Here is a 23833-nt window from a genome sequence, read left to right as displayed (position 1 = left end):
TAGATTTCAGAATGGAACTCATTTACCCCAGGCCCCAAGGGAAAAGCTTCTGATTGACCTGTGCTGCTTGGCAGGACAAGTTACTGCAGAATGTGGTACCGGTTTTCACTGTGATGATATAATAGAAAGCAAAATTGTCAAATGGGAAACCTGGAGAATGTAGAATATATTTTTAGAAGAACCAATAATATAAATAGAAAAATATCAGTGGCCCTCACATTAAAGAAATAAACAAGCAGAGAGTAGAAAAGAGAAAGAAATTTAAAGGCCATAACTAAGAAAAATGTAAACTACTAAAAGTACATTATTTTTAGAGCTCCTGTCCAAACTGAGGTTCCAGTAGCATAGTGGCCAGCAATCCTGGCCCAACAAGAAATGATAGGAAGCTGGATGTGGAAGTTTACAGTGTGCTCTTCATGGAATACTTTTACGTGGTAGATGGCCTGATGACTACTTGTCTGAACATGGGCCAGGAGGTCTTTCACATAGGAAGTTGTTTATACTGGCAGTTGACCTTGTGACTGACAACCAGTTTATGTTTTTTTATCATTAATCTGGAGCTAGGAGCCTAACACTGTGCCCATCTCCCCAGCCATGACACTCCAGGGGAAATCCAGCCCAGAGTAGCCCCTGGGATTTTAGATGGAAGGCACAAATCCAATACCCCATGGCAACAGAAAATGAGTTCAAAGATTACTTACAGATTAGATCCTGGGCAGGGATGTTCAGTAAATCAGAAGGGCAGCCATCCTTCCCTAAGATATGTGCAATAGGAATGAAGTGTCAGGATAAAGGAGAGGGAAGGTATAGCAAATATCCATGGGCATAGGGTAAAATCACTTTCAGTTCATAGGCAAACGTCTGAATGATCCCTTGAAAAGCAGCCAGGCACATACATTTATGTATGAAAATAGAATAATGAAATTTATTAAAATTATAAAAAATGGGGGATAAGAATGAGCAGTAGAGGGGGTGGATATGATAATTATTTAGGTGTATGTTCATTGTTCAGTGGGATTTTTGCCTTGGTACTATACCAAGTACCAAGAATGAGCATACATTATGCTTAAATTAATGTAATCACCCTCCACTGTTCTTCCTCACCCTTTTCCCTCTATCCTGTGTTGTCTAACATTTTTCAGTGTGTTTCCTTGTGTCTCGTTCCTGCATAAATGTAAAGGTGAATATTGTTGAGGTACTCTCTATACAAGAATAAATATAAAATTTATAATCCTGTTGAAATCCCCAGAAGAAGAGGACTAAGGTAGAAAGGAGAAAAATGGAAGAGATGAAATATTTTGGGATATGATGTGTTTATACACAGAAATGTCATAATGAAATTCTCTGTATAGATATCTTAAACAAAAATGTTCTCTTGCAAAAAAGGAAGACAGCAAGGTAAAACAGGTCCTGTATGGAAGTTGGGACCAGTGGGAAGGGAGAGGTTATAAGGAAAGGGTATAGGAGGGTACGTATAGGGGAAATAATATGTACTCATATATGAATATGGAAAAATGAGACCTGTTGAAACTATTCTAAGAATGGGGGAAGGGATAATAAAGAAAAATGAATGATGGGGTGAATTTAGCTAAGATATATTCTAAGCATTTTTGGAAACTTCATAATGTACCCCCAGTATAACAATAATATGATAATAAAAAAGAAAATGTATATTTCTTCAAAGTGAAAATGCAGCTAAAATAAAGATTTATATTGGGATCTTAAACAAGTGTTTGATCCTGTAACTACTATAAGACTTATTCATATGCAAAAGAAGATGATATATACATTTTATATTATACTTAATAATTATAATACCTGTAGTTATAATGGTTTTACTTAAGGTTTACTTATGTTAACCAGAGAAAGGAACAATAGAAAATTATTTAAATAAAGTGATTAACTATCTAAATACTTTATAACTAGTAATTCATGTCTCTAGGTGACAGATAGACTATATATTGTAAGTTGATTAAGTTTTCTAAACTTTACAACCATTATTGAATAAAATACAATAGTAAATTAGAGAAAGTAAAATTTCTATTACTCTGTACTCATACAGTATTGGAATTAACTCAAGCAACCCTGAAAAAACAAGAATAATAACTGGTCTACAAAACACTAGGTTAAATTTTTGAGGGGCTGTGGTTTAGAGGTCTTAATTTTGTTGAGGTAGAACATACACATAGAAAAATTAGAAAACATTAAGTGTGTAGCCCATGATTCTTCACAAAATAAACAGGCTCAAAAGGCCAAAACTCACATGTTCTCCCTCATATGTGGATTATGGACCTAAAATAAATTCAGTAATATTATTGGACACAGGTCACACACTAACAGGAGACTGCACATGGGATAGGGAAAGGGAAGGAAACCAAAAGGTTGAATGTAGTTAATATGCTCACTGTATAGGGAATGAATATAGTAATCTTAAACTGGCAGAGGCCACTATGGGAAGGGGATTAGGGAGTAGTGAAGAGGTCTGGTAGAGATGAACTAATTTGCATTGTAATACATATATGCATGGAAACAAGATAAGGAATCTCCCTGTATAGCTATCTTCATCTCAAACTAGCAAAAATGCTGTTTTTAAAAAATCTTATATGTTTTTTTCTTTAACAAATTGGAGTACAAGAGGGCAGAACAGGTTCTGCCTGGAGGTGGTGGTGGGAGGGGATGAAAGAGGTGGCCCAAATAATGTACATACATGTGACTAAATGTAAAAATGATAAAACAAAATTTATAAAAGCAAAGTAAATTTAAAAATTAAATTAAAATGATCAAAACATGGTAAAATTCAAGCACTGATGATGAGTTGTTGCTGCATAAAATTGATGATGACTAGAAATAATTATCTTAATTCACATCACATCCTCACAATTCATTACACATTCAACTATCAAAAACCAAAGCATAAATATCTGAGTCTTTGGAACAATATAGTACTCCATCTGTAAAAATGAGAAAACATTCACTGATCTTAATAAAAATAACAACAAAACAGAAATAAATGCCATACTGCATTGTTTGCCATCCCAGTCATTGTGTTCTGGGATTTTATTTTTAGCTTCTTACTTGATCTCTATAATCATTTATTACTCATCATATAAACTCATAATCCCAATTTCTCTCTGATTTCAAAAGTAGCAAAAATATACATATGCTTCAATTGAATTTGATTTATTAGAATACTAGAACTCATGTTTAACTAACTACATTTACTGATGACGTTTTCTAGTGCTATCAGTACTTGCATGTAAAATCTCACTTAGGAAGATTTTTAAAAGACAGAAAGAAGACATAAAAGGAATAAAATTGGAAGGAAGTCAGTCAAATTATCCCTATTTGCAGGTAACATGATCTTATACCTAAAAGATCTGAAAAACTCCACCAAAATACTGCTAGACATCATTAACAGTTTCAGCAAAGTTCTAAGACACAAAGTCAATCCACTAAATACAGTAGCCTATCAATACACCAATAATGAACAGGTTGAGAAAGAATATAGGAAAATCATTCCATTTACAGTAGCCTCAATAAAATACCTAGGAATAAACTTTAAAAAGGATGTGAAAGAGCTCCCCAAGGAAAAATATAAATTATTGCAGAAAGAAACTGAAGAAGAGTATAGAAGATGGAAACCTTAAAAGCAAAAAGGGCATGGAGTGAGGTATTTAAAGCACTGAAAGAAAACAATTTCAGTCCTAGGATACTCTACCCAGCAAAGCTATTCAAAATTGATGGAGAAATAAAAGTCATCCATGATAAACAGAAACTAAAACAATATAGGACCACCAAACCAAAACTACAGAAGATTCTGAAAGGAACCCTACACACACAGAAGGTGAAAAAAAAACATAACCATGAAAGGATGGGAAATATTAAACCCCAAGAGAAGAACAGACAAGTGATCTGAGAGTAGCACAGAACTAATTGCATGCACACAAATCCTTAAACAACAGAAACAACTAAATATCAGGAATCACCACATACCTCTCAATATTAACAGTGAATATTAATGGATTCAACTCCTCCACCAAAAGATACTGATTGGCAAACTGGATTAAAAATAAAACCTGACAATCTGTTGTTTCCAAGAAGCCCACCTCATTGACAGAGGTGAAAGTGTGCAAGAAGATTTACCAAGTTAATGGCCCCAGAAAACAAGCAGGAGTAGAAATATTTATATCAGTTAAAGGGGACTTCAAACCTAATTAGTCAGAAGAGACAGAGAAGGTCACTTCATACTAATAAAAGTAGCAATACATCAAGAGGAAATAACAATAACTTATGTGCACCCAATGTTGGTGTACACAACTTCATTAAACATACAAAAATGGACATAGAAACACAGATAGAACCCAGCTAAGTGGTGGTGGGGGACTTTAATACTCTTCTATCACCAATCAATAGGTCATCCAGACAAAAATCCCACAAAGAAATTCTAGAATTGAATGACAACATAGATATAAAGAATCAGACAGGTGTTTACACAGTATTCCATCCTGAAAGAGCACAATATGCATTCTTCACAGCAGCTCATGGAACTTTCTTCAAAATAGACCACATTTTAGGTCACAAAGCAAGTCTCAACAAATATAAGAAAATTGAAACAATTGCCTGCATACTGTCTGACCACAATGCAAAAAAACTAGAACTCAACAACAAAAGCAGGCGCAGAAAATACTCAGACAACTGGAGGCTGAACAACATGTTGCTCAATGATCACTGGGTCATAGAGATATAGAGGAGGAAATCAAAAGGTTCCTGGAATTTAACAAAAACACAACCTATCAGAACCTACAGGATACAAAAAAATGCTGTTGTAAGCAGAAAGTTCATGCTGCATCTCAAACTCCTAGAAAAACAGGAAGAAGATAAACCCAAAACAAGCAGAAGGAGAGAAATAATAAAAATAAGGGCCCAAACCAACAAAATAGAACAAAAACATATAAAGAAAAAACAAAACAAAAAACTGGTTCTTCAAAAAAATAAACAGGATTGACAAACACTTGGAAAGTGTGACTAAAATGAAGTAAAAAAAACAAAAAAATGAGAGATAACAACAGAAAACAAGGAAATCCAGGGAATCATCAGGGACTTCTTTGAAAACCTATATTCAAATAAATGGGAAAATCTAGAAGTAATGGACAAATTTCTATCCAAAACTAAACCAAGAGGATATTAATTACATAACTAGATCTACAACACATAATGAAATTAAAGTATCAATAAATCGTCTCCCAAAAAAGAAAAGTCCAGGACCTGACAGATTCTCTGGGGAATGTTAATAAACCTTTAAAGAAGAACTAACATGAACACTCCTTGCACTTTTCATGAAACAGATAGGGAAGGAACACTGCCTAACTCATTTGATGAAGCCAGTATTACATCCATCCCCAAACTGGACAAGGATACATCAAAAAAAGAGAATTACTGGCCAATCTCCATAATGAACATAGTTGCAAAAAATGTTTAATAAAACAATGGCAAACTGAATTCAACAGGATATCAGAAAGATCATACACCATGACCAAGTTGGTTTTATTCCAGGGATGCAGGGATGGTTCACTATGCAAATCATTAAATGTAATATAGCACATTAACAGAAGCAAAGATAAAAACAACTTGATCATCTCAATAGATGAAAAAAAGTCTTTGATAAAACTAAATATCCGTTCATGATGTTTCTAATGAAACTAGGAATAGAAGGAATGTATCTCAGCATAATAAAGGCTATTTAAGAGAAGCCTATAACCAACGTCATACTAAATGGGGAAAAAGTGAGACCATTTCCTCTAACGCCAGGAATGAGACAAAGGTATTCATTTTTTCAACTCTTATTCAACAGAGTCTTGGAGTTCCTAACCAAAATAACACAGGAAGAAGGTATAAAAGGAATACAAATAAGAAAGGAAGAAATCAAACTATCCATATGTGCAGATGACATGATATTATACCTAAAAGACCCAAAAATCTCCACCAGAAAACTCCTAGACACCATAAACATCTTCAACAAATTAGCAGGATACAAAATAAATTTACAAAAATCAGTAACCTTTCTTTACACCAACAATGAACAGATTGAGAATGAATACAGCAAAACAATTCCATTTACAATAGTCTCAAAAAATTAACTGTCTAGGAATAAATTTAACAAAGGATGTGAAAGACCTTTACAAGGAAAACTACCAACTATTGAACAAAGAAATTGAAGACTAAAGAATATGGAAAGATCTCCAATGCTCATGGATGGGTAGAATCAACATAGAGAAAATGGCTATATTACCAAAAGCAATCTAAATGTTCAGTGCAATTCCCATTAAAATTCCAATGATGTTTACTACCAAAATTGAAAAACTAACCATAAAGTTCATTTGGAAGCACAAAAGACCAGGAATAGCCAAGGCAATACTGAGCAAAAAGAGGAACACTGGAGGAATCACAATACCCATCTTCAAACAATACTACAGAGACATGCTGTAGTAAAAACAGCATAGTACTGATACAAAAACTGAAGACAGTGGAACAGAATAAAAGACCCAGATATAAATCAATGCAGCTATGCTCAATTACTTTTTGACAAAGTCACCAAAATCATATGATGGAGAAAAGAGAGCCTCGTCAACAAATGTTGCTGGGAAAGTTGGATATCTGCCTGCAGAGAACTGAAACTAGATCCATGTCTTTCACCCTGTGCAAGTATGAATTCAAAGTGAAATAAGGACCTTAATATAAGACCTGAAACTTTGAAGTTAGTGCAGGAAAAGAGCAGGGAATACACTGGAAGGAATAGGCATAGGCAATGACTTATTCAGTAGAACTCAAGTGGCTCAGCAACTAAGAGAAAATGATTGACAATTAGGACTACATAAAATTAAAAGCTTCTGTACAACAAATTAAATGATTTCTAAATTAAAGAAGCTACCCAGAGAATGGGAGAAAATCTTTGCCACCTGTACATTAGACAAGGGATTGATTATAAAAATAGAATATATATGGAGCTCAAAAAACTAAACTCCCAGAAAATCAATGTCCCAATGAAGAAATGGGCAAATGAATTGAACAGAGCTTTTTCAAAGAAATAAATACAAATGGCTAAAAACAAACAAACAAAACACATGAAAAAATTCTCACCATCCCCAGCCATTAAGGAAATGCAAATCAAAACCACGTTAAGACTCCACCTCACTCCTGTTAGAATGGCCACCATGAAGAATAAAAAAAAGCAACAAATGTTGGTAAGAATGTGGGGGAAAAGGAATCCTTATACACTGCTGGTGGGAATGGAAATTAGAACAACCACTATGGAAAACAGTATGGAGGCTCCTCAAAAAACTAAAAATAGAACTGCTACATGATCTAGGAATACTACTCCTAGGGATATACCCAAAGGAATGTGAGTCAAGTTACAACATATGCACCTGCAAATCCATGTTAATCACAGCATTGTTCAAATAGATAAGCTATTGAAACAACCAAGATGCCCCACAACTGATGAATGGATTAAGAAAATGTGCTATTTATATATAATGGAATTCTATTCCGCTACAAAAAATAATGAAGTTTTGTCATCTGCAGGTAAATGGATGGAACTGGAGAACATCATCTTAAGTGAAATTTGTCAAGTTCAGAAGGTCAAAATCTGCATTTTTTTTCACATGTGGAATGTAGGCCTAATACAAATATAGCAATACATTGAAAAACAGATCATGTTAAGGGAGGTCACACACAAGAGGTGTAGGGTAAAAGGAGGAAACTAAGAAGGTGAATATGATTGATGTACTCTTCATATAAGAATGAACATAGAAATTTTAAATCAGTTTAAATGGCCATAAGAAAAAGACTAAGGTAGAACAAGAAATATAGAGATGAACCAATTGGGGTTATAATACATATACACATGGAAACATCACAAGAAGTCTCCCTGTGTAGCTATTTTTATCTTAAACAAGCAAAAATGTCATTTCTTCCTTTTTCCCTTTTTTCTTCTACATAATCAGAGAACAGGAGGCCTGGAACAGGTCCTGTGGGGAGGGGGAGGAGTGATCAGTACCAATGGAAAGGGGAGGTGGAGGAAAAGGGAGTAGTAGGGTGAGTATAGTGCAAATACTGTGTACACATATATGTAAAGGAAAAAAATGATACCTGTTGAGATTATTCCAGGAATGGGGGGAGGGAGTGACAAATGAGAGCAGTAGAGAAGGTGAATTCAAGTATGATATATTTGACATATTGTTTGAACTTTTGTAAATGCCACAATGTACCCCCACCCACCACAACAATAAAAAATAATCAAATCTTTGTAATATACTACAAAGTAACAGATGAATGAACCCATACTTACGTTCAGGCATCCGAAGATAAATTGTTAAATGTTAAAAACTGTAAAAATGTTAATTTTCCCAAAATTATTATACAATTTTAGGTAAGGAAAAACCTAAGCCAACATTGTTGATGTTTTGAAAATTTATTTAGATTAGGAGTAATTATAGGATAATGAGACTTAGCCAAGCTGACCTCAAAACTGAAATAAAAAGTAAAAATTCCTATAGTATCACTAAAGGATAAAGCATCTTTATTTCAATAGCAGAAACTATTTTAAAAGATAGGCAAAAGAAAAATTTATGAAAAAATTCCTGTTGAGAGAATTTTGCATTTGAACAAATAAGAGAGTTTAAATTTTTGACTTGGAAAATTATACGTCAATAATAATGATTTTGAGTGGGAATGCAATTTACTGAATGACATGTATACTATAACCTTTTTCTAAGTTGAATAAAAACAGAAACAAGGGTACTGATATATGAGAATTTATGGTAAAGATTTCATATGTTATTTTGAGCAAATATGAGAACATGGCACCTATGTAACTGTCTGCTCATAATATGTACCTGGAGGCTGGGAGTATGCTGTGAAGGGCAATGATATCTGAAATCATTTTATCTGCATCTATTTTATCAAAAGTAATCATGTTTTCTTTTTTTAGACAACATTACTTAAGAGAGATATATTCAAAATGCAAAAAATTACTTGGTCAAGGCCTCTGTTATGATATATGAATCAATGATTAATTAACACCAATTTCAAATATGTCTTTTATGCAGCTGGGAATGAACATTAACCATTAATAACAAAACAGCAATAGCAGATCAAAATTATACATTGCTTACATTAGGTCAGTCACTTTTTCTTTGTTTTTACGTGAGGTTTCCAACTCTATATACAGAACACTGATATGAAATAAACTACTGCTACTGAATCAGACAGTCCATGCAAAGATAAGATGAGGCAGTTACAATGAATTATAATAGACTAATGAATTCAATGTGTCACACTGAAATCTTTTTTTATTCATTACATATAATTCATAACAGTTATATAATTAAATATGTACTATATAATATGATATATATAGAATATTCCAAACTAAGGCAAGTAAAAAGCATAATCTGAGCTTGGATCTTGGCTGGAAAACAGCATGTAGTTCTTTTCTTTGTACTCTCTTTTTAAAATTAGGATAAAATCATTATATGGAGGGATTCATTGTGACAATTACAATTATATATTGTATATTGGTTAGATTGCCCCCACCATCTCTCCCTTGTAACCTCTCCCCAACCCACTTCAAGTAATTGCAAGAGATTCCACTGTTCAATTTCATACAGGTATATGAAGACTGTCAACCATATTCCCTCATCTTAATCTCCTTTGTTCACATTTTCCCTCCCCAAATTACCCCACTGTTACACTTTACCAATTTACAGTCCTGTCTTTCATTGATAATTTCTAAGTCAATGTTCAAAGGGGTTTCTTGATGTATCCTCACTGTGAGTATACTTTACTTTGGTCAGTTCAACCCCTTCCATTACTCCTCCTTACTCCTTCCTCCCATCCCCCACCTCCACCCCCATTTTCAACAGCTTTCAGTGCACATCCTGATGTCCTTTACCTTCACATCTTATGTTATGTGATACTACTGATGCTTTGTCATTCTTTTTTCCTTTCCCTCTTTCCCCGAGTTCCATAGAGTAGTTCCACTGTTACAAATGAGGTCTACATCTGAGTTTGTATATGATCATGTTTGTTTTTGTGTATATGTTTATTTTTGGATCTATCGTCCACATATGAGAGAAAACATGTGGCCTTTGTCTTTCTGAATCTGGCTTATTTTACTTAATATGATGTCCTGCAATTGCATCCATTTACCTTCAAATCACATGATATTATTCTTCCTTATAACTGAGTAAAATTGCATTGTGTGTGCATGTGTGTGTGTGTATATATATATATTTTTTCTTGATCCATTCATCAGTTTTACAAAAAAGGTCAGCATGCAAGTGTGTCTACTGCATCCTGACTTACCTTCTTTTGGATATATGCCCAGGAATGGTGTCAATGGATCATGTGGCAGTTCCATCCTTAGCTATTTGAAGAATCGCCATACTGCTTTCCATAATGGTTGTACTAATTTGTATTCCCACCAAGAGTGTATAAGAGTTCTTGTTTTGCCACATCCTCACTAGCATTTATTGTTGTTTTTGCCCTAACTGGGGTGAAATCTTAGTGTAGTTATGATTTGCATCTCTTTTATAGCCAGGAGAGTTGAACACTTCTTTATGTATTTATCAGCCATTTGTACCTCTTTCTTTGAGAATTCTGCATTTAATTCATATCCCCATTTCTTCATTGGGATGTTGCTTCTTTGGAGGTTGAGCTTTTTGAGTTCTCTGTAGATCCTGGATATAAGTTCCTTATCAGATAAATATCTGGCAAAGATTTCCTCCCATTCTATGGGCAGTCTCTTAAGTAGTGACTATTTCTTTTGTTGTGCAGAAACTTTTTAGTTTGATGCAGAGTCACATTTGTTTATTCATTCTCTTAGATGCTGAGCCATTTGAGTTCAATTTAGGAAGTTATTCACTATGCCTATATGCCCCAGCATATTTCCTCCTACTTTCTGTAGTTGTTTCAAAGTTTCAGGCCTTATATTAAGGTCTTTGATTCACTTGGTGTTGATATTGGTGTAGGGTGAGAGACAGAGATCTAGTTTCAATCATCTACATGTGGATATCCAGTTTTCCCAGCATCATTTGTTGAAGACTTGACTTTTCTCCACTGTGTGTTTTGGGCTCCTTTGCTGAAGATCAATTGTGTGTGTTTACGTCTGGGCCTTCTATTCTAATCCATTGGTCTTCAAGTATGTTTTTGTGCCAATACCATTCTGTTTTATTTTTTGGGTCTGTAGTATAACTTGAAGTCAGTAATTGTGATACTTCCAGCACTGGACATTTTACTCAGAATTTCTTTGGCTATTCAAGATTTTTTGTGCTTCCATAAGAATTTTAGGACTGATTTTTCTGTTTTTATGAAGAATGTCATTGGTATTTTGATAAGAATTGCATTGAACATGTAGGCTGCTTTTAGTAGTATAGCCATTTTCACAAAGTTGCTTCTGCCAATCCACGAGTATGGGAAATCTTTCCATCTTCTGATGTCTTCTTAGATCTCTCTTTTCAGTGATTTATAATTTTCATCAAAAAGTCTTTGGTTTAGTTCATTAAATATATTCCTAGGTATTTTTTTGAGGGTATCGTAAATTGAATTCTTTCTCAGTCTCTTTATTATTGGTATATAGGGAGGCTAGTGTTTTCTGCATATTAATTTTGTATCCTGCTACCTTGCCAAAAGAGTTTATGATTTTTATGAGAGTTTTTGGTAGAGTTTTACACTAATATCTTAAAGTCTAAGAATTCACATTAACTGAAAACAAGTTTGGCTCCTAACTAGAACTTAAATGTTCACTCAGCAGGAACTGAATTCAGCCTGGTAAGTAACTAATTACCTTCTCAAATGACTGTAATTTTTAACATAATAAGCTTTGAAAAATCTATGCTTCTAAAGAGTATAAGCACAACAGTGAAAGTGCTGGCTCCAAATTTTACACTAATATATTTACCTTTGTTTCAGACCCCAGATGGTATTGAACAAATGTTGCCTGAGTTCTATGATACAGGAAAAAGCAACAAACATAAGTTGTGATTTCACATTTTTTTGTGATAGTGGGGATTGAACTCTGGGCCTCACACTTGCTAGGTAGGCACTCTACCAGGTGAGCCATTCCACCAGGGCCTGAGATTAATTTTTGATATAATAATGCATCAAAATATTTAACATTCCTTATTAAAAAACCCTGAGAAATGGAGAAAATAAGGTTAGTATTAAACTCCAGGAATAATAAACATAATCCTAGAGAATCAAAAGAAATGGGAGAGTTTTAATTCTTGGATGGCAGTATAAAGTCATTTTGCAAGCATACTTTCTAGAGAAAGAGTATATGATAAAAATTAAAAAAAAAATTCAGCGCTCTGGAAATTGTCCTAAAGGCATACATCAAATGAAGAAATTTTATTCAAGAAAACTTACTTGGTAAGAATGGCAACGATCTGTGGCATTCAGCCTCTACACATTCCTCTCTGTCTGTCCCAGCTCAGCTTGATAGAACCTCCATTACTGGTGACCAAGAGGAAAGATACTTCATTTCCCCCAGCTATGAATGAAGTGAATACATATCTAATGTGATGTTGCAGTCACATTCCATGTACAAGTGGCTAAATTCTTTATAAACATAGTGGTATATTGGAGGCTTCCATTCTAAATCTATTCCTCACTGATGTGATATAGTCAGTATCCAAGAACAGCTGTCTGAGAAAACAAAGGCTCCAATGCCTTTTCTTGCATCTTGATCACTGAATATTCCACAATGGGAGATATAAACTGAGAAAACCAGACTCAACCCTGCACCCAGCTTAGTGGCTGCAGGGTGAAAAAGGCAATAAGCTATCTCCAAAGAAAGTATATTTTATTTGGAGTGAAACAAGAAGAAATTCAAGCCTTGCTCTTAAAAGCAAGAACTAGCCCAGGAAAAAACTTGAAGAGACTCCATGTCAACTAACAGTGGGGCATGGTGACATATGCCTGTCATCCCAAGCTACGCAGGAGTCTGAGACTGTGAGGATTGCAGTTTCTGTCTAGTCAGGCAAAAAGCAGGGTGTGATGGCAGGAAGCATAAAACAGGAGAATCACAGTCCAGGCTGGCTTGAGCAAAAAGTGAGAAAGCAAGATCCTATCTTTGAAAGCACCAGATCAAGCAAAAAAGGGCAGGAGTTTTAGCTCAAGTGGTAGAGTGCCTACCTAGAAAATGCAAAGCCCTGAGTTTAAACCTCAATACTGCCAATAAAACCCAAAAAACAAGTCAGAAAGCATTGACTTATTAAAAAAAAAGGTAGAAAAAGAACCCAAAACTACAAAATTGCTAAGCAAGAGTATCCTATATCAAGAGGAAAAAGGAAAGCAAAATAGATTCCCAGAAAAACAAAAACTGAATTTATTGACAGTGAAGAAAACACTAAAAGTAGCCTTTAGTGAAAAAAAAAGCTACTAAAAGTAGCTTTTAACTGAAAAGAAGTGGGCCACAGATGCTATTTCAAATCCAAGTGTAAAAGCAACAAAGTACACTAATAAAAGTAGTTATGCAATTATAAAAGATGGCATATATATTTCTTCTCCTTCCTTTTCTAGACTGATTTAAAACAATTGTACACACTGGATACAGTGGCTCAGGCCTGTAATCCTAGCTACTCTGGAAGAGAGACTGGGATCTCTCACACTTTGACACCAGACCTTAGGAAAAGTTAGCAAGATCCAGCCATCTCAAGCAAGCTGGGCATGGTTGCATGGGCCTTTAATCCCAGATACATGGGAGGCATAAACATGAGGATTACAGTTCAGGCCAACCCAGGCAAAAAGCAAGACCCTATCTCAAAATAACCAAAGAACTTGGGGGCATGGCTCAAGTGGTAGAGTATCTGCTTAACAAGTGCAAGGTACTGAGTTCAACCCCAGTTCTGCCAAAATAATTTTTAAATTGTATAAAACAATATGTAGTGTACCGTGGAGCAGACAACACATAGAAAAGAAGATATTTGAACATCACAACATAAAAGGCAAGAGCAAAGTTTTACAGGAATTGATTATACCATACAGCAATGCAAATCCACATGAACAAATAAGAAGGAATGGTAAGAAAGACGTTTAGCATGACAAACTCTGTAAGTATATACTTGTTTCTTCTTTGCTAAGCTTATTTTACAGACAAAACTATTTGAATGTTACATCAATGCATTGTTGGATTTATAATATGTAGATGTTTATATATAACTATAACAGCACAAAAAAGAGTAAGAAGGACTAGACATGTAGGTGGAATATTTCTGATTCTCACAAGACTGTTATAACATTATTAAATCAGTGTGAAGAGATTAAAGGAAAAGGCAATGAAAGAATATGACTGTTTCAACAGAGACTAAAATAAGCAGGTGGCAAAGTTTCACATTCATTCATGATAAAAATAAGCTCTCAAAAATCCATAAATAGAAAGAAGCTTCCTCAGTCTAACTAAAGATAACTAGTTAAAAAAAACCCTACAGCTAACACCATATTCAGTGGTGAAAGGCTCAATTGTTTCTACCTAATATTGAGAAAAAGTCTAGAATTTTGGCTCACATAGTATTTATTTATCATTGCAATGTAGGTCATTACCAGACAATAAGGAAAGAACATAGAATACAAGAATATATATTTGGGAAAAAAGCAAAATTATTTTTACTTAGAGATGGCATGATGTTATTTAGATGACTTTATGGCCACTAGAACTTATAAATGCATATAACAAGATTACAGGATAAAAGGTCACTAAATAAAAATTAATTGTATCTCTGTAAAACAAGTAACAATTAGAACACAAGAATAAGTAAACTTAATTCGCAATAATATAACAAATAACATTTAGGAATAAACTAAAATTGCACAAAACTTATGAGCTACAATTTTGGGAAATTTTGTAAATGAAATAGAAGTCCTAGATGAAGGGCCTTGTCATATTTTTTGATTGAAAGTATTAATGTTAAGATATGAACTCACTTCATTTGATATTTAATATATCAAATTGATATATTGATATTGATTTATCAAATTGATATATTGATATTGATATAATATATCAATATATTAAACATACTCAATTGCACCCCTATCAAAATCTTCAACAAGCTTTTTAGAGTATCCCAAAAAAGTGACTATATTGGAAAGTTCAATTAAATAGTTGTACAGATATGAACAAACAATCTCTCTACTGGGCATATATTGAAAGGAAATGAAATAAGAAATGTAGAGATATCTACATTCCTACATTCATTGCTGCATTATTCACAATAACTAAGATGTGTAAACAACCTAAGTGTCTGTGAATGCATAAAGACATTGTCATACATACATACATATATATGTGTGTATATTCATACACACAGAATTTTATTCAGCCTTAAGAAAAAGATTTTTTGATTTATAACAACATGAATGAGCCTGTGGACTTTTTATAGATAAATGAAGTAATTCATACACAATGACAAATACTACACAATCTCACTGATAGTACAATCTATAAAAATTTGATTACAACAGGGCGAGGAGAAGCAAAAATTGATTACATATAAAAAGAATAAAGTAGTGGTTACCAGAGGCTGAAGACAGGGGGAAAATGTGGATATATAGGCTAGAGGGAGCAAAGTTTTAGGTATGTAGGATGAATAATCTAGAGATGTAACATGAAGTGATATTGCATTGTATACTGGAAATTAGTTGAAACAGTAAATTATATGTGCTTTTACCACCCCCCAAAAAGGTAACTGTTTAAGACTATGATATATTAATTTGCTTGACTATAGTAATCATTTCATTTGTGTATAAAAATATCATGTTGTGTATCTTAAAAGTATACAAGTGAAAATAAAAAGAATGACTTAGATGATTCCAAGATGGCGGCTAGAGGTAGGAAGTAGAAAGCGACCCTCCTATAGTGAAATCTTGGAGAGACGCTGGAGACACACTTTGCAGGCATAATCACCGAGAAAAGGCATAACTTTGACCCCTCCACATCTCCAGCCGGTGCAGAGAATCTCCACTTCATGTTAAACGGATAAACGAGGAGGGACCCCGGGGCCGCCAGTGGCCAGCGCCCATACGGCTTGGGAAGATACGGACCAGGTGAGCTTCGCAGTATCACGGTTCTCCCACAGACAAGCCTGGGCCAGAGCAGCATAGCCCCCTGGACAGACTGACCTCCACCCGGAAAAAAAAAAAAAGAGAAACTGAGTAATAAGCAATAAGAACAGTTAAGACACGCTGGAAAGAGGGTGGGGCGCCCTGAGCGCTGAAGATTGGGGGAAGGGAATCCTTCCCGGGACTGTAAATAAACAAGCTGGGAGGGCCGGAGAGCCTCTGGCAGGAGCAGGGCGCGCGCCCAGCAACCAGGAGCGGGGAAGCTTGTGAGAGGAGGGAAGACCCACTTCCCACGTGAACTGTAAATAAACATGGCGGCAGGCAGGAGCAGCAGCACCGCCCAGTAAGCAGGAGCAGGAAAGCTTCTGAAAGTGGCAGTGGGAGGAAAACTTCAGAGGAGAGGGGGGAAGACCCACCTACCACATGAACTGTAAATAAACACACAGGCCTGACAATGCGGGGGCAGTGTCACCTTTCCTGGTGCTTGGAAAGGGGAAAGCCTGTAGCAGAGGCTCCCACACAGGAGAACTCTGAGCAAACAAAGCCTGTGGGACCAGGTGAGTGCTAGCTCACCCCAGAGATCTGCATAAATAACGCCGCCAGCTACAGGCTGAGAGCAGCAGGCAGGCAAGCCACAGTTGCAGATACCACTCTCAGAACTGTCTCCAGATGCTTTTTTTTCTTTTTCTCCCTACCTTTGATGAGAGAACAACTGAATTACACCTGCAAGCCGAAAAACTTACTGAAACTGTATTGCATTTGAACTGGGGACACTTGGTGGGGCTTTGTGTGTGTGTGTGTGTGTGTGTGTGTGTGTGTGTGTGTGTGAGTGTGTAGTTTTGTTCTACTTTATGCATCCCCTTTGATGAGACAACTACAGAACAACATCTGAGGCACCAACTCCAGGACTGGAGATTGAGACGGACACCCAAATTATTAAGACTGAAACTGCATTGCATATAAACTTGGAAGTTTTTTGTTTTTTTCTTTTTTAATTTTCTATTTTCCATTTTATTTTAATTCATTTTTATATATAGATATTACTTTCATTTACTTATTTTTTATTTATTTTTTTATCTTTGATTTTCAATCCTCTGTCTCTCTAATGTCTGTTCAGCTTACTGTCGATTAGTACACTAACACTCGCTGTTTATACCTTTGAAACTCTCTTGTCTGATACCTTGTTCTGCTTTCTCCCTCTTGTCTGTATATTTGTTTTCCCCTTTTCTTTAACTTCTTGCTTTCCATCTCAGCTCACTCTTCCATTCTAAATATTACCATTGTTATTATTACAAGCTAGAAAATACTTAAGTACACACAGTACAGGGACAGTAACAACACCAAGGACAATGACGGGAAGACAGAAAAAACAGGGAAACCAGTTTCCCCACAGCAAAAAATTAGTACAGGAACCAGAGGGGAATGAAGAGAACAGAAACTCAGATCCAGACTCCAACAAAATGAAGATAAACTATGCCAAAGGACCCAATGAAGCCCACAAGAATAATTTAAAAGAAGACATACTACTAAGTACTCAATGAGAATTTTATAGAGATGATACTGGATAGGGTCAACAAAAATGTACAGGAGACACTCAAGAAATTCCAAGACAACAAAAATAGAGAATTTGAGAAAGCAAAAGAAGAAATAAAGGAAACCATAGAAGCACTGTATAAACACCAAAGTGAAAGAGAGAACACAATGAATAAATGGATAAATGAACTCAGGACAAAAATAGACAACAATAAAGAAGAAAACTGCCAGGATTTGGAAAACCTCAGAAAAAAGAACGAAACAGAACTGCAAAACAAAACGGAAGGCCAATCCAGCAGAATAGAACAAACAGAAGACAGAATCTCAGAACTAGAAGATGAAATGGTAATTAAAGGAAAAACCGAAGAACTATTAAACAACTCAAGACCTGTGAAAAGAAAATGCAAGAACTCACTGACTCCATCAAAAGACCAAACTTGAGAATCATGGGCATTGAAGAAGGAGAAGAGGTGCAAGCGAAGGGAATGCGTAATATATTCAACAAAATAATAACGGAAAATTTCCCAAATCTAGAGAAAGATATTCCCATACAAATGCAAGAGGCCTCCAGGACACCAAACAGACCAGATCAAAATAGAACTACTCCACGACATATCATCATTAAAACAACAAGTTCAGAAACTAAGGAAAGAATATTGAAGGCTGTAAGAGAGAAAAAACAAGTAACATACAAAGGTAAACCCATCAAAATCACAGCAGACTTCTCAACAGAAACATTAAAAGCAAGAAGAGCGTGGGGTGAGATCTTCTGGGCACTGAATGAAAATAACTTCAACCCCAGGATACTCTACCCAGCAAAGCTATCATTCAAAATAGATGGAGCAATAAAAGTCTTCCATGATAAGCAGAAACTAAAACAATATGTGACCACAAAGCCACCATTACAAAAGATTCTGCAAGGGATCCTGCACACAGAAAGTGACACCCAACTTAACCATGAAAAGGCAGGCAGCACCAAACCACAGGATAAGAAAAAGCAAGACAGTAGAGAGTAACATCAAGTTAGGTACACACAATCAAACCTTCAAACAACTAAGAAAACTAAATGGCAGGAATCACCACATACCTATCAGTACTAACGCTTAATGTTAATGGACTCAATTCACCCATAAAAAGACACCGTTTGACAAAATGGATTAAAAAAGAAGATCCAACAATTTGTTGCTTACAGGAGACTCATCTCACCAACAGAAATAAGCATATGCTTAGGATGAAAGGCTGGAAGAAGATTTACCAAGCCAATGGCCCCTGAAAACAAGCAGGAGTAGCAATACTTATCTCTGACAAAGTAGACTTCAAACCTACATTGGTCAAACGAGATAAAGAAGGACATTCCATACTAATAAAAGGGGAAATAGACCAAAAGGAAATAATAATCATCAATCTGTATGCACCCAATGTCAACGCACCCAACTTCATCAAACATACCCTGAAAGACCTAAAAGCATACATAAACGCCAACACAGTGGTTGTGGGAGACTTTAACACTCCATTATCATCAATAGATAGGTCATCCAAACAAAAACTCAATAAAGAAATCCAAGATCTAAAATATGCAATAGATCAAGTGGACCTAGTAGATGTCTACAGAATATACATTCTTCTCAGCAGCCCATGTAACCTTCTCCAAAATAGATCATATCCTAGGGCACAAAGCAAGCCTCAGGAAATATAAGAAAATAGAAATAATACCATGCATACTATCTGACCACATGCAGTAAAAGTAGAACTCAACAACAAAAGTAAAGACAAAAAACATGCAAACAGCTGGAAACTAAATAACTCATTACTTAATGAAGAGTGGATCATCGATGCAATAAAAGAGGAAATTAAAAAGTTCCTGGAAGTCAATGAAAATGAAAACACAACCTACCGGAACCTATGGGACACAGCTAAGGCAGCCTTGACAGGAAAGTTTATAGCCATGAGTGCATATATTAAAAAGATTGAAAGATCCCAAATCAATGACCTAATGATACATCTCAAACTCCTAGAAAAACAAGAACAAGCAAATCCCAAAACAAATAGAAGGAGAGAAATAATAAAAATAAGAGCTGAAATCAACAAAATAGAAACCAAAAAAACCATACCAAGAATTAATGAAACAAAAAGTTGGTTCTTTGAAAAAATAAACAAGATTGATAGACCCCTGGCAAACCTGACTAAAATGAGGAGAGAAAAAACCCAAATTAGTAGAATTAGGAATGCAAAAGGGGAGATAACAACAAACACTGTGGAAGTCCAGGAAATCATCAGAGACTACTTTGAGAACCTATATTCAAATAAATTTGAAAATCTAAAAGAAATGGACAGATTTCTAGATACATATGATCATCCAAAACTGAACCAAGAGGAAATTAATCACCTGAATAGATATATAACACAAAATGAAATTGAAGCAGCAATCAAGAGTCTCCCCAAAAAGAAAAGTCCAGGACCTGATGGATTCTCTGCTGAATTCTATCAGACTTTTAAAGAAGAACTGATACCAACCCTCCTTAAACTGTTCCATGAAATAGAAAGGGAAGGAAAACTGCCAAACACATTTTATGAAGCCAGTATTACACTTATCCCAAAACCAGGCAAAGACACCTCCAAAAAGGAGAACTATAGGCCAATCTCCTTAATGAACATTGATGCAAAAATCCTCAACAAAATAATGGCAAACCGAATTCAGCAACACATCAAAAAGATTATTCACCACGACCAAGTAGGCTTCATCTCAGGGATGCAGGGGTGGTTCAACATACGAAAATCAATAAATGTAATAAACCACATTAACAGAAGCAAAGACAAAAACCACTTGATCATCTCAATAGATGCAGAAATAGCCTTTGAGAAGATCCAACATCATTTCATGATAAAAGCTCTAAGAAAACTAGGAATAGAAGGAAAGTTCCTCAACATTATAAAAGCTATATATGACAAACCTACAGCCAGCATTATACTTAATGGAGAAAAATTAAAACCATTCCCTCTAAAATCAGGAACCAGACAAGGATGCCCACTATCTCCACTCCTATTCAACATAGTACTGGAATTCCTAGCCAGAGCAATTAGGTAAGAAGAAGGAATAAAAGGAATACAAATAGGTAAAGAAACTGTCAAAATATCCCTATTTGCAGATGACATGATCCTATACCTTAAAGACCCAAAAAACTCTACTCAGAAGCTTCTGACATCATCAATAGCTATAGCAAGGTAGCAGGATATAAAATCAACATAGAAAAATCATTAGCATTTCTATACACTAACAATGAGCAAATGGAAAAAGAATGTATGAAAACAATTCCATTTACAATAGCCTCAAACAAAATCAAATACCTAGGTGTAAACCTAACAAAAGATGTGAAAGACCTCTACAAGGAAAACTATACATTTCTGAAGAAAGGGATTGAGGAAGACTATAGAAAGTGGAGAGATCTCCCATGCTCATGGATTGGTAGAATCAACATAGTTAAAATGTCAATACTCCCCAAAGTAATCTACATGTTTAATGCAATTCCCATCAAAATTCCAATGACATTCATTAAAGAGATTGAAAAATCTACTGTTAAATTTATATGGAAACACAAGAGGCCACAAATAGTCAAGGCAATACTCAGTCAAAAGAACAATGCTGGAGGTATCACAATACCTGACTTCAAACTATATTACAAAGCAATAACAATAAAAACAGCATGGTACTGGCACAAAAACAGACATGAAGACCAGTGGAACAGAATAGAAGATCCAGATATGAAGCCACACAACTATAAGCAACTTCTCTTTGAGAAAGGAGCTAAAAATATATGATGGAGAAATAGCAGCCTCTTCAACAAAAACTGCTGGGAAAACTCGTTAGCAGTCTGCAAAAAACTGAAACTAGATCCATGTATATCACTCTATACCAAGATTAACTCAAAATGGATCAAGGATCTTAATATCAGACCCCAAACTCTTAAGTTGATACAAGAAAGAGTAGGAAATACTCTGGAGTTAGTAGGTATAGGTAAGAACTTTCTCAATGAAACCCCAGCAGCACAGCAACTAAGAGATAGCATAGATAAATGGGACCTCATAAAACTAAAACTTCTGTTCATCAAAAGAAATGGTCTCTAAACTGAAGAGAACACCCACAGTGTGGGAGAAAATATTTGCCAACTATACATCAGACAAAGGACTGATAACCAGAATATACAGGGAACTTAAAAAACTAAATTCTCCCAAAACTAATGAACCAATAAAAAATGGGCACATGAACTAAACAGAACTTTCTCAAAAGAAGAAATTCAAATGGCCAGAAAACACATGAAAAAATGCTCACCATCTCTAGCAATAAAGGAAATGCAAATTAAAACCATGCTAAGATTCCACCTCACCCCTGTTAGAATAGCCATCATCAGCAACACCACCAACAACAGGTGTTGGCGAGGATGCGGGGAAAAAGGAACCCTCTTACACTGTTGGTGGGAATGTAGACTAGTACAACCACTCTGGAAAAAAATTTGGAGGCTACTTAAAAAGCTGGACATCGATCTATCATTTGATCCAGCAATACCACTCTTGGGGATATACCCAAAACACTGTTACTCCAGAGGCACCTGCACACCCATGTTTATTGCGGCACTATTCACAATAGCCAAGTTATGGAAAGAGCCAAGATGCCCCAGCACTGACGAATGGTTTAAGAAAATGTGGTATCTATACACAATGGTATTTTATGCAGCCATGAAGAAGAACGAAATGTTATCATTCGCTGGTAAATGGATGGAATTGGAGAACATCATTCTGAGTGATGTTAGCCTGGCTCAAAAAACCAAAAATCATATGTTCTCCCTCATATGTGGACATTAGATCAAGGGCAAACACAACAATGGGATTGGACTATGAGCACATGATAAAAGCAAGAGCACACAAGGGAGGGGGGAGGATAGGTAAGACACCTAAAAAACTAGCTAGTATTTGTTGCCCTTAACGCAGAGAAACTAAAGCAGATACCTTAAAGCAACTGAGGCCAATAGGAAAAGGGGAATAGGTACTAGAGAAAAGGTTAGATCAAAAAGAATTAACCTAGAAGGTAACACCCACGCACAGGAAATCAATGTGAGTCAATGCCCTGTATAGCTATCCTTATCTCAACCAGCAAAAACCCTTGTTCCTTCCTATTATTGCTTATACTCTCTCTACAACAAAATTAGAAATAAGGGCAAAATAGTTTCTGCTGTGTATTGAGTGGGGGGAGAGGGAGGGGGCGGAGTGTGTGGTAAGGGAGGGGGTGGGGGCAGGGGGGAGAAATGAACCAAGCCTTGTATGCACATATGAATAATAAAAGAAAAATGAAAAAAAAAAAAAGGTTCATCCAGGGTTCTCAGAAACTACTCTCTGCGTGAGTTTTCACAGTGAAGTAAGCTTGCCAGCCGCACAGAATAATTGCGATAACACAGCAAATGAAGAGCATTCTACGCATTTATTAAGAGACAATGAGGACTCGTGTACAAATGTGTGATGGCAACAGTTTTATCTGCAATAAAAAGTTCTGACAACTGAAAAAAAAAATAAAAAGAATGACTTAGAATGCTAAAACAATTTAAAAAAAACAAAGTTTGATAATTTGTACTAGTTACTGTAAAGGCTATCTTAAAGTCGCATTAGAAAGCTACAGGATTAAAGTCACCATGGTATTGTAAGAATACACATAATGATTACCGAAGTGGAAAAGATAGAACCCAAATAAACTCAAACCAATTAGGTCCATTGATCTTTGACAATTTTTCCAGCAAAAATCAATGAAGAGAAGATAGTCGTTTCAGCAAATGGTGCTGAAAAAGTTAAGTATCAGTATAGAAACAAAGAATCAATACATTTAACTTACATCACAAATAAAAATTAGCTCAAAGGGACACCATTAAGTTTCTACAAGATAATGTACAGTAAATTTTTTGTGACATTAGGTCAAAGATTTCTTAAAAAAACAAAACAAATGAAAAAAATTTGATAAAATGGTCATTTTCAAGATAAAACAAAAAGGGAAAACTGACAAGTAGTATTGGACATCTACAAAATGCAAAGTAAAACCATAATATGAGATACCACTATATCCCAACAAAGAGACTAATATTTACAAAGAAACTGGAAATAAAATGTGTTAGTGAAGATGAGTAATAATGAGAAATACTAT

This window comes from Castor canadensis, chromosome X (assembly GCF_047511655.1).
Source record: "Castor canadensis chromosome X, mCasCan1.hap1v2, whole genome shotgun sequence".
NCBI lineage: Eukaryota > Metazoa > Chordata > Mammalia > Rodentia > Castoridae > Castor > Castor canadensis.
This window is presented reverse-complemented; position numbering follows the sequence as displayed.